General features: G+C 35.4%; 1 non-coding gene across 1 annotated transcript; it reads right to left on the bottom strand.

Annotated features, from left to right (window-relative positions):
* Positions 1-5507: 5507 nt before the first annotated feature.
* On the bottom strand, positions 5508-5589 carry TRNAS-GCU (transfer RNA serine (anticodon GCU)). Its single transcript has one exon. It is a non-coding gene; the product is annotated as a tRNA-Ser (tRNA).
* Between the last annotated feature and the right edge of the window lie 3156 nt (positions 5590-8745).

The following is an 8745-nucleotide window of genomic DNA, read 5'->3' as shown; positions in this document are numbered from 1 at the left end:
CTCTAGCTCAAGTCCCAATATGGGCACATGCATCCCCTTCATCATTACCTTTCATTCTCTAGTTTTTTCTCCTACTCGATGTGCTTTTCTATCTCTTATTACAGCCAGACATAACTTAAAACTTATGATGAGGTAGTTGGCGACCCATTATGGTAGCAGGTTATGAATGCTGAAATTGCAACTTTGGAACGTAATCATACTTGGTCTCTCGTTCCTCTACCACCTGGCCATAAAGCTATTGACTATCGTTTGGTGTACAAGATTAAATACAACTCTGATGGTTCTGTTGAACGTTATAAAGTTTATCCGGTAGTAAAGGGGTATACTCAGGTTGAAGGTATTGATTACAAAGGACATTTTCTCCTACACCAAAGTTTACTACACTTCGTTGCTTACTCACTATTGCTTCTTCTCGAAAATGGTTCACTCATCAGTTGAGTGTTCAAAATGTATTTCTCCATGGTAATCTTTAAACAGGGAATGAGGGAAGGAGTGAGGAGAAAATTTTCCTATTACATAAATAGGACCGGAGACAGAGATTATATTCTCCATTCGTATCCCCACCTAACTCCCTTGACCCGTCTCGTACCCGCCCGCCTCAAAGAGATTTTTTAAGATCCATTTCTAAGTTTTATATATTTCTAAAGATGAAGAAATCTATATATTTTTCATTCCAAAACTCCAATGGATTTTATGTCTTCCCTTCCGTGGGTTGAATGTCTTGCTTTCATGTGTTCGATTTATGTAATAACAAATGTCTTTTACATTTAGTTTTTTTTTTTTTTTTTCTTTTCTAATTGAACTCATTTATTTATGTCATTAGGGTTGCTTTATTTTTGTCGCATACCTGGTCATTATTGTTGATTCAACTATGACTTCGGAGAAAACTAATCACTATTTTTGTGGTGTTTTTCTTAGATTTGAAAATTATGTTATCAAATTTTGTGTTTATAATTTAGGCATAGATTAAGTTTATATTTTGTTTACAAGTGTAGATGAAATGAGTTTAATTTAGAGCAAGGTGGTTCTACGTCAATTTCTAATAACATGAGTGGATCAAAACCAATAGATAGTTTATATCTAAAAATAAAATGTATACATTAACAAATTTATTTAAAATGACTATTTTTTTTAAAGAATAATAAACAAAGAAATTCTCCGTAGAGAAACTGATCCCTGCCGGTTCCTTGCGATGAATTCCTTAGGGACATCTTTACCTGTGACAACGGCACGTATCTTGTTTTATGATTGTATGACATATACTAAGTTATGTATATGCTATGATATACGTTATGTTGCATACAAGTGATGCTATGATATCATATACACTACTCTAGGATTATGTTATGTCATAGATCAATGTTATGTTGTCGATGTTATTTGATGCATGAACCTTCATGTATCATGTCATGTAAATTATGTTAATACATACACTCAATGACTATGAGACATTAGAAAGTCATGTATTATTAATGGGAGTTGCATCGAGATACTTCCCCGTTATGATTAGTACAGACACATACCTTACAATATTTATGTTCCTTATGATATTATGCGGGTCTTTTCCCTTCAAGGTATTTGGTAGCGCGAGTGTGTACAAGCTCGACGAGCCAGCCCACAGAGTACTCTTATATGAGCCCATCTGGTGGTCAATATGCACATTCATGGGTCGTGTGTAGGGAAGTACAACATATCCAACCCTACTCGGACGGAAAAGCAAAGCCCACCCATGTCACAATGCATTTATGAAAGAATAGGTCCCACTATATTACACGTGATTCATTTTCCGACCCTAATAATGAGGTTACTTACTGAGTATTTATTAAAGTACTCAAACCACGTGCTACTCTTATTTTCAAGTAAAGGTAAGACACCCATTTACAGATGACAATGTCGCCTTGAAGGCCAAGGAACCAAAGTTAAGGTAGTTGCATTCATGTTATTTTTAATGATCCTTAGGTTAGATTAGGGCATTATTTAAACTTATGTTGTCTATTTTCCACTATGTTGTCCATAATAATATTGTTTTAATGAATTTATTATGAACATTTAAGTCAATAACACTGTTTATGAAACGTTATAAATGAATTTTTTCATGCATAGTAGTCATGTCATTTATGCCGTTGTCGTTGAATCAAATTTTAATTTCATTTAGAATATTTTGAATAAAATTGAAACTCAAAGGTTAAAATAAATAGATCAATATTTAGTTATAAGAACCATGAATAAAAAATGATAAGAAATGAGAAATTACTCCAAATGTATATTTGTTAACTTAATAAGGATTGTTTTAAATTTATGTTTGTTGTAAATTTGGCTCTATTTTCTCAACACTAATACCTTTTTTAAGGATAAGAAAAACTCAAATCCTTGATCCTTTCATTTTTTTTTAACTAAAAAATTATTAGAATTATAGCTTTGATATAACACACAACAAGAAATTAATATTGTATTCGTGTATACATTTTTAAAGAAAAAGAGAAATTGGGATAAAAGTAAAAATATCAACAAGTAGTGTTGATCCGTAAAAAAGTCTCGTCTACGTTGGTATCCGCTGCCAAACAAACATTAAAACTTAAATTAACCAAAATGATATAGGGTAATGTAACGTACTATGAACTTGAGATCCCTAGTTCATTTTAAGGGAATGACCTATATCAAATTATCGCTCTATAAGATTATTTTATCACTTAATTGATTTTTGGAAAAGACCATCGAGAAAGCTTGACACTGAGCTTTGACCCTCGAGCTTGGTGAAGGGCTTTGGCACCAAGATGACCAGTTCAAACCTAGACTTCCTTTTATTACTTAATCTTGAACCCTATCATTTTGGGTCTAATTGGTTGGCGACCTAGCTTCACTTCCTTATTATTATTTTTTACTTTAAAAAACTATTTTTAAGTGTTTGTCTTTTGTATAAATTCTATTTTAAGAACAATAGTTTAGGGATTATTTATGGAATTGCTCTTATTACGATGTTTGAAAGATATGTCATATAAGAAAGAATTTAGCTTTTGTATGTTCTAAACATATTTATTTTCAATCATGTTACATTATTTTTGAATCGCTTTCTTCGATTTCAAAATTGATTAATTGATTATAAGTTGAATGCACTTCATTGCTCTAATTGTTATCAGAGTGGTTGCTCTTATAGATTTTTTTTTTTTTTTTTTTTTTTTAATTTTATTGTTAAAGCTTATGACAAACATACGTGATAAGGAATACTACAAGGAGAGTAAGATTCGGATTACCTTGTTGATCAAATATCTCAAGACAAGAATATTGTTTGAGATTCGAATCACTCCACAAGCAAGATCGATCATGTTTAGCTTGAATGATTCTTGTTGATCAAATATCTCAATGCAAGAACACTTGTTTAATCTTCGAATCACTCTACAAGCAAGATTGATTATGTCGAGTTTGAATGATTCTACATGCAACCTAAACTACATAGAATTGCAAAGAAACTTAGTGAAATGCTTTTTTTACTATATTTTCCAAGTCTTCTTGCAAATACAACATACTTTATGGTTTATATAGCCTCAAAATGAAGCTATTAAAGACATTCCAAGAGTTCTAACATTCATACTTTATGGTCATAATTAACCATTATGTAAATGAAAAGTCTTAAAATATATTAATGAAATACAATAACTCTAAATTACCCTAAATTGTAATCCACCCAAAATTTATAACTATGAAACTTCATTCTTCTTCGATGTGGCATGAATTAAAATATCTTTGGATAATTTCAACAACTTTTTTTGAAGTATATTGTATGATTGATGTCTCTTGGTTCATATCAATACATGTTAATAATGGCTTTAGTGAAGGACAAATCTCTAATCCTTCTTATTTTTATGGAACAAATTATACTTGTTGTAAATCTAGAATAAACAATTTGTTTATGATCCAATCATAAACTAAATCCTTTAAGTGAAAGGGTGGAGTCCATTGTTCAAGTAATAAGATCAACACTTAAGAAAACTACTCATCTACGTGCCTTATATGGGAAAGAGTAAATTCTATCTTCAAAATTCTTATTTGGTCAATCTCCAAATTGGTAGATTTATCGAATCGGCTACTATAGTCATTTTCCTCCATACAAATCAAAAGACAAGTTCTCACATGAGGAGTTCATAACTCACTCAAGATTAAGATCGAATCGCATATGATTATCGTGTGCAATATTAATTTTCTTAATTAAATGATTTATAAACAAGGATTAAATTTTTTGTGATCAAGTCTTATTCAAACTTATTGTATACGATACTCCCACTCATATATGTCTCTACGTGAACAATTTAAACCAAAATATTGATAATTTTTATAAATTAAACCGTATCAATAGTGTTATCAAGATAAGATACTCAATCATATATATATATATAGCATAGGCTATTTAGGTTATTGATATATTAGAACAATATTATTTTGTATCTCACATATTGTAGAAGATTATACTAATAATAACCTTCAATTTTTATTACGTAGATAACTTAACATTGCAAATAAATATAACCAAAACTATTATTAAATAATAAATGATATATTGAGATGTTTTAGGCATAAATTAAAACAAAAAAAATTAGCATACATTTTTTAACCTATTTTTCAAAACTAAAGGACTTAAACATCATTGATCGAACGAACCTATTCCTATAAACTTAGAGACCCAAAAAAATAATTTTTCCTAAAAAGGTTGAGTGAAGAGGTATGTTTAAGCCTCATGAACACGAACCTAAGACTTATTTTACAACTAACCAATTTAACCTTTATTTGCATAGTGTTTTTTGTTTTGAACTGATTTTGATCTTAGATGATCTAACATCTTAAATCGTGAATATTTCTCTATCGAATCAATGCACAAGGTCGAGTTATCATGAATTATTAGAGTAATGGATAGAGTCTGCATCAACCTTTTACCTAATAAATGCATCCCTTCTAGAAATCGGGGTTTATTACACGTATTAACTCTAGAATTATTATAGTCATCTAAGTAGCAAATCCCATCAAACAAGCATGACTTAATCTTTAAGACAAGCATATGATTACTGGCAGGATCAACCAGGTAGCACTCCAACACGACGTTGCTGCCCACTTGCCCTCACAATTTGTCGCTTCTCCACTCCAGAGAGTGTGAGAGAGATAACGTGGGAGCAAGCGTCATTCATTCATCTTTCATTTAGTAATATATAGACAACAAGTTCGAGGAGTTTCTCAAGAACATCATGTCGCCAAATGCACCATCTAAGAGTACAAGGAGCCGAGATGCGTTTCAATACAAATGCACATCATGCCGCCAAATGCACGGATGCATAAGCATTTTGTTCAATGAACCTAATGAACAAATTGGGTAAATTTGAAAGTGGATTGTAAAAACGTTGAAAGAATTATAAAATCCCAAGGGGGAAGAAAAAAATGAAGATATGGGGAAAGTGGGATGACGTCATATTGAGAGGATGATTGTATTGCGTTTTGGCTAGTAAAAAAAAAAATGAACTTTTCGTCGCTTGAGAGATTCAAACTCTCACTGGGAAACCCCATGTACTTAGCAGGCACACGCCTTAACCACTTGGCCAAAGCGACTTTTTTGTTTTAGGAATGAATCTTGAAGAGGCTCTAGGGACAAGAAAGATAGATGATGAATGAGGAATCAATTACAACTTCGGGACCTATACGGTAGCTTAGAGCGCAGTAAAGGGTAAGCCCAACGTCCTATAGACCAAAGGAAAGTCGTGCAAACCTAGTAGAAGAAGGAAGCGATGAGGGCCTACAAGTAGGTTGGTTACTAAGTATATTTTTATACTTACACCTTTCCCCTTATCTAGTGTACTGGTCAACGTGGGGATATGCTCGGGAGCTCTACCATCATAGAAGGGTGTCGACCTGGAGTGTTGTTAGTCGTATTCGACCTGGGCCATGAATTAGTTGTATAATTTTTTGGGTTGATTTTGAATTCTTTTGTATCCCAAGCCCTAAACCAGGGGAACAAAACATTCCATATATAAGGGTGTGAATTCCTCTATTAGATCGTGAGATAACGGGCCAAAGTGGACAACATGTTTTAGCGGTGACTTTTGGCTAGTAAAAAAAAAAAATGAACTTTTCGTCGCCTGAGAGATTCAAACTCTCATTGGGAAACCCCATGTACTTAGCGGGCACACGCCTTAACCACTTGGCCAAAGCGACTTTTTTGTTTTAGGAATGAATCTTGAAGAGGCTCCAGGGACAAGAAAGATAGATGATTAATGAGGAATCAATTACAACTTCGGGACCTATACGGTAGCTTAGAGCGCAGTAAAGGGTAAGCCCAACGTCCTATAGACCAAAGGAAAGTCGTGGAAACCTAGTAGAAGAAGGAAGCGATGAGGGCCTACAAGTAGGTTGGTTACTAAGTATATTTTTATACTTACACCTTTCCCCTTATCTAGTGTACTGGTCAACGTGGGGATATGCTCGGGAGCTCTACCATCACAGAGGGGTGTTGACCTAGAGTGTTGTTAGTCGTATTCGACCTGGGCCATGAATTAATTGTATAATTTTTTGGGTTGATTTTGAATTCTTTTGTATCCCAAGCCCTAAACCAGGGGAACAAAACAATCCATATATAAGGGTGTGAATTCCTCTATTAGATCGTGAGATAACGGGCCAAAGTGGACAACATGTTTTAGCGGTGACTTTTGGCTAGTAAAAAAAAAATGAACTTTTCGTCGCCTGAGAGATTCAAACTCTCACTGGGAAACCCCATGTACTTAGCGGGCACACGCCTTAACCACTTGGCCAAAGCGACTTTTTTGTTTTAGGAATGAATCTTGAAGAGGCTCCAGGGACAAGAAAGATAGATGATTAATGAGGAATCAATTACAACTTCGGGACCTATACGGTAGCTTAGAGAGCAGTAAAGGGTAAGCCCAACGTCCTATTGACCAAAGGAAAGTCGTGGAAACCTAGTAGAAGAAGGAAGCGATGAGGGCCTACAAGTAGGTTGGTTACTAAGTATATTTTTATACTTACACCTTTCCCCTTATCTAGTGTACTGGTCAACGTGGGGATATGCTCGGGAGCTCTACCATCACAGAAGGGTGTCGACCTGGAGTGTTGTTAGTCGTATTCGACCTGGGCCATGAATTAGTTGTATAATTTTTTGGGTTGATTTTGAATTCTTTTGTATCCCAAGCCCTAAACCAGGGGAACAAAACATTCCATATATAAGGGTGTGAATTCCTCTATTAGATCGTGAGATAACGGGCCAAAGTGGACAACATGTTTTAGCGGTGACTTTTGGCTAGTAAAAAAAAAATGAACTTTTCGTCGCCTGAGAGATTCAAACTCTCACTGGGAAACCCCATGTACTTAGCGGGCACACGCCTTAACCACTTGGCCAAAGCGACTTTTTTGTTTTAGGAATGAATCTTGAAGAGGCTCCAGGGACAAGAAAGATAGATGATTAATGAGGAATCAATTACAACTTCGGGACCTATACGGTAGCTTAGAGAGCAGTAAAGGGTAAGCCCAACGTCCTATTGACCAAAGGAAAGTCGTGGAAACCTAGTAGAAGAAGGAAGCGATGAGGGCCTACAAGTAGGTTGGTTACTAAGTATATTTTTATACTTACACCTTTCCCCTTATCTAGTGTACTGGTCAACGTGGGGATATGCTCGGGAGCTCTACCATCACAGAAGGGTGTCGACCTGGAGTGTTGTTAGTCGTATTCGACCTGGGCCATGAATTAGTTGTATAATTTTTTGGGTTGATTTTGAATTCTTTTGTATCCCAAGCCCTAAACCAGGGGAACAAAACATTCCATATATAAGGGTGTGAATTCCTCTATTAGATCGTGAGATAACGGGCCAAAGTGGACAACATGTTTTAGCGGTGACTTTTGGCTAGTAAAAAAAAAAAATGAACTTTTCGTCGCCTGAGAGATTCAAACTCTCATTGGGAAACCCCATGTACTTAGCGGGCACACGCCTTAACCACTTGGCCAAAGCGACTTTTTTGTTTTAGGAATGAATCTTGAAGAGGCTCCAGGGACAAGAAAGATAGATGATTAATGAGGAATCAATTACAACTTCGGGACCTATACGGTAGCTTAGAGCGCAGTAAAGGGTAAGCCCAACGTCCTATAGACCAAAGGAAAGTCGTGGAAACCTAGTAGAAGAAGGAAGCGATGAGGGCCTACAAGTAGGTTGGTTACTAAGTATATTTTTATACTTACACCTTTCCCCTTATCTAGTGTACTGGTCAACGTGGGGATATGCTCGGGAGCTCTACCATCATAGAAGGGTGTCGACCTGGAGTGTTGTTAGTCGTATTCGACCTGGGCCATGAATTAGTTGTATAATTTTTTGGGTTGATTTTGAATTCTTTTGTATCCCAAGCCCTAAACCAGGGGAACAAAACATTCCATATATAAGGGTGTGAATTCCTCTATTAGATCGTGAGATAACGGGCCAAAGTGGACAACATGTTTTAGCGGTGACTTTTGGCTAGTAAAAAAAAAAAATGAACTTTTCGTCGCCTGAGAGATTCAAACTCTCATTGGGAAACCCCATGTACTTAGCGGGCACACGCCTTAACCACTTGGCCAAAGCGACTTTTTTGTTTTAGGAATGAATCTTGAAGAGGCTCCAGGGACAAGAAAGATAGATGATTAATGAGGAATCAATTACAACTTCGGGACCTATACGGTAGCTTAGAGCGCAGTAAAGGGTAAGCCCAACGTCCTATAGACCAAAGGAA

The sequence above is a fragment of the Cucurbita pepo genome, chromosome 16 (assembly GCF_057944985.1).
Source record: "Cucurbita pepo subsp. pepo isolate OVF chromosome 16, ASM5794498v1, whole genome shotgun sequence".
Classification (NCBI taxonomy): Eukaryota; Viridiplantae; Streptophyta; class Magnoliopsida; order Cucurbitales; family Cucurbitaceae; genus Cucurbita; species Cucurbita pepo.
This window is presented reverse-complemented; position numbering and strand designations above follow the sequence as displayed.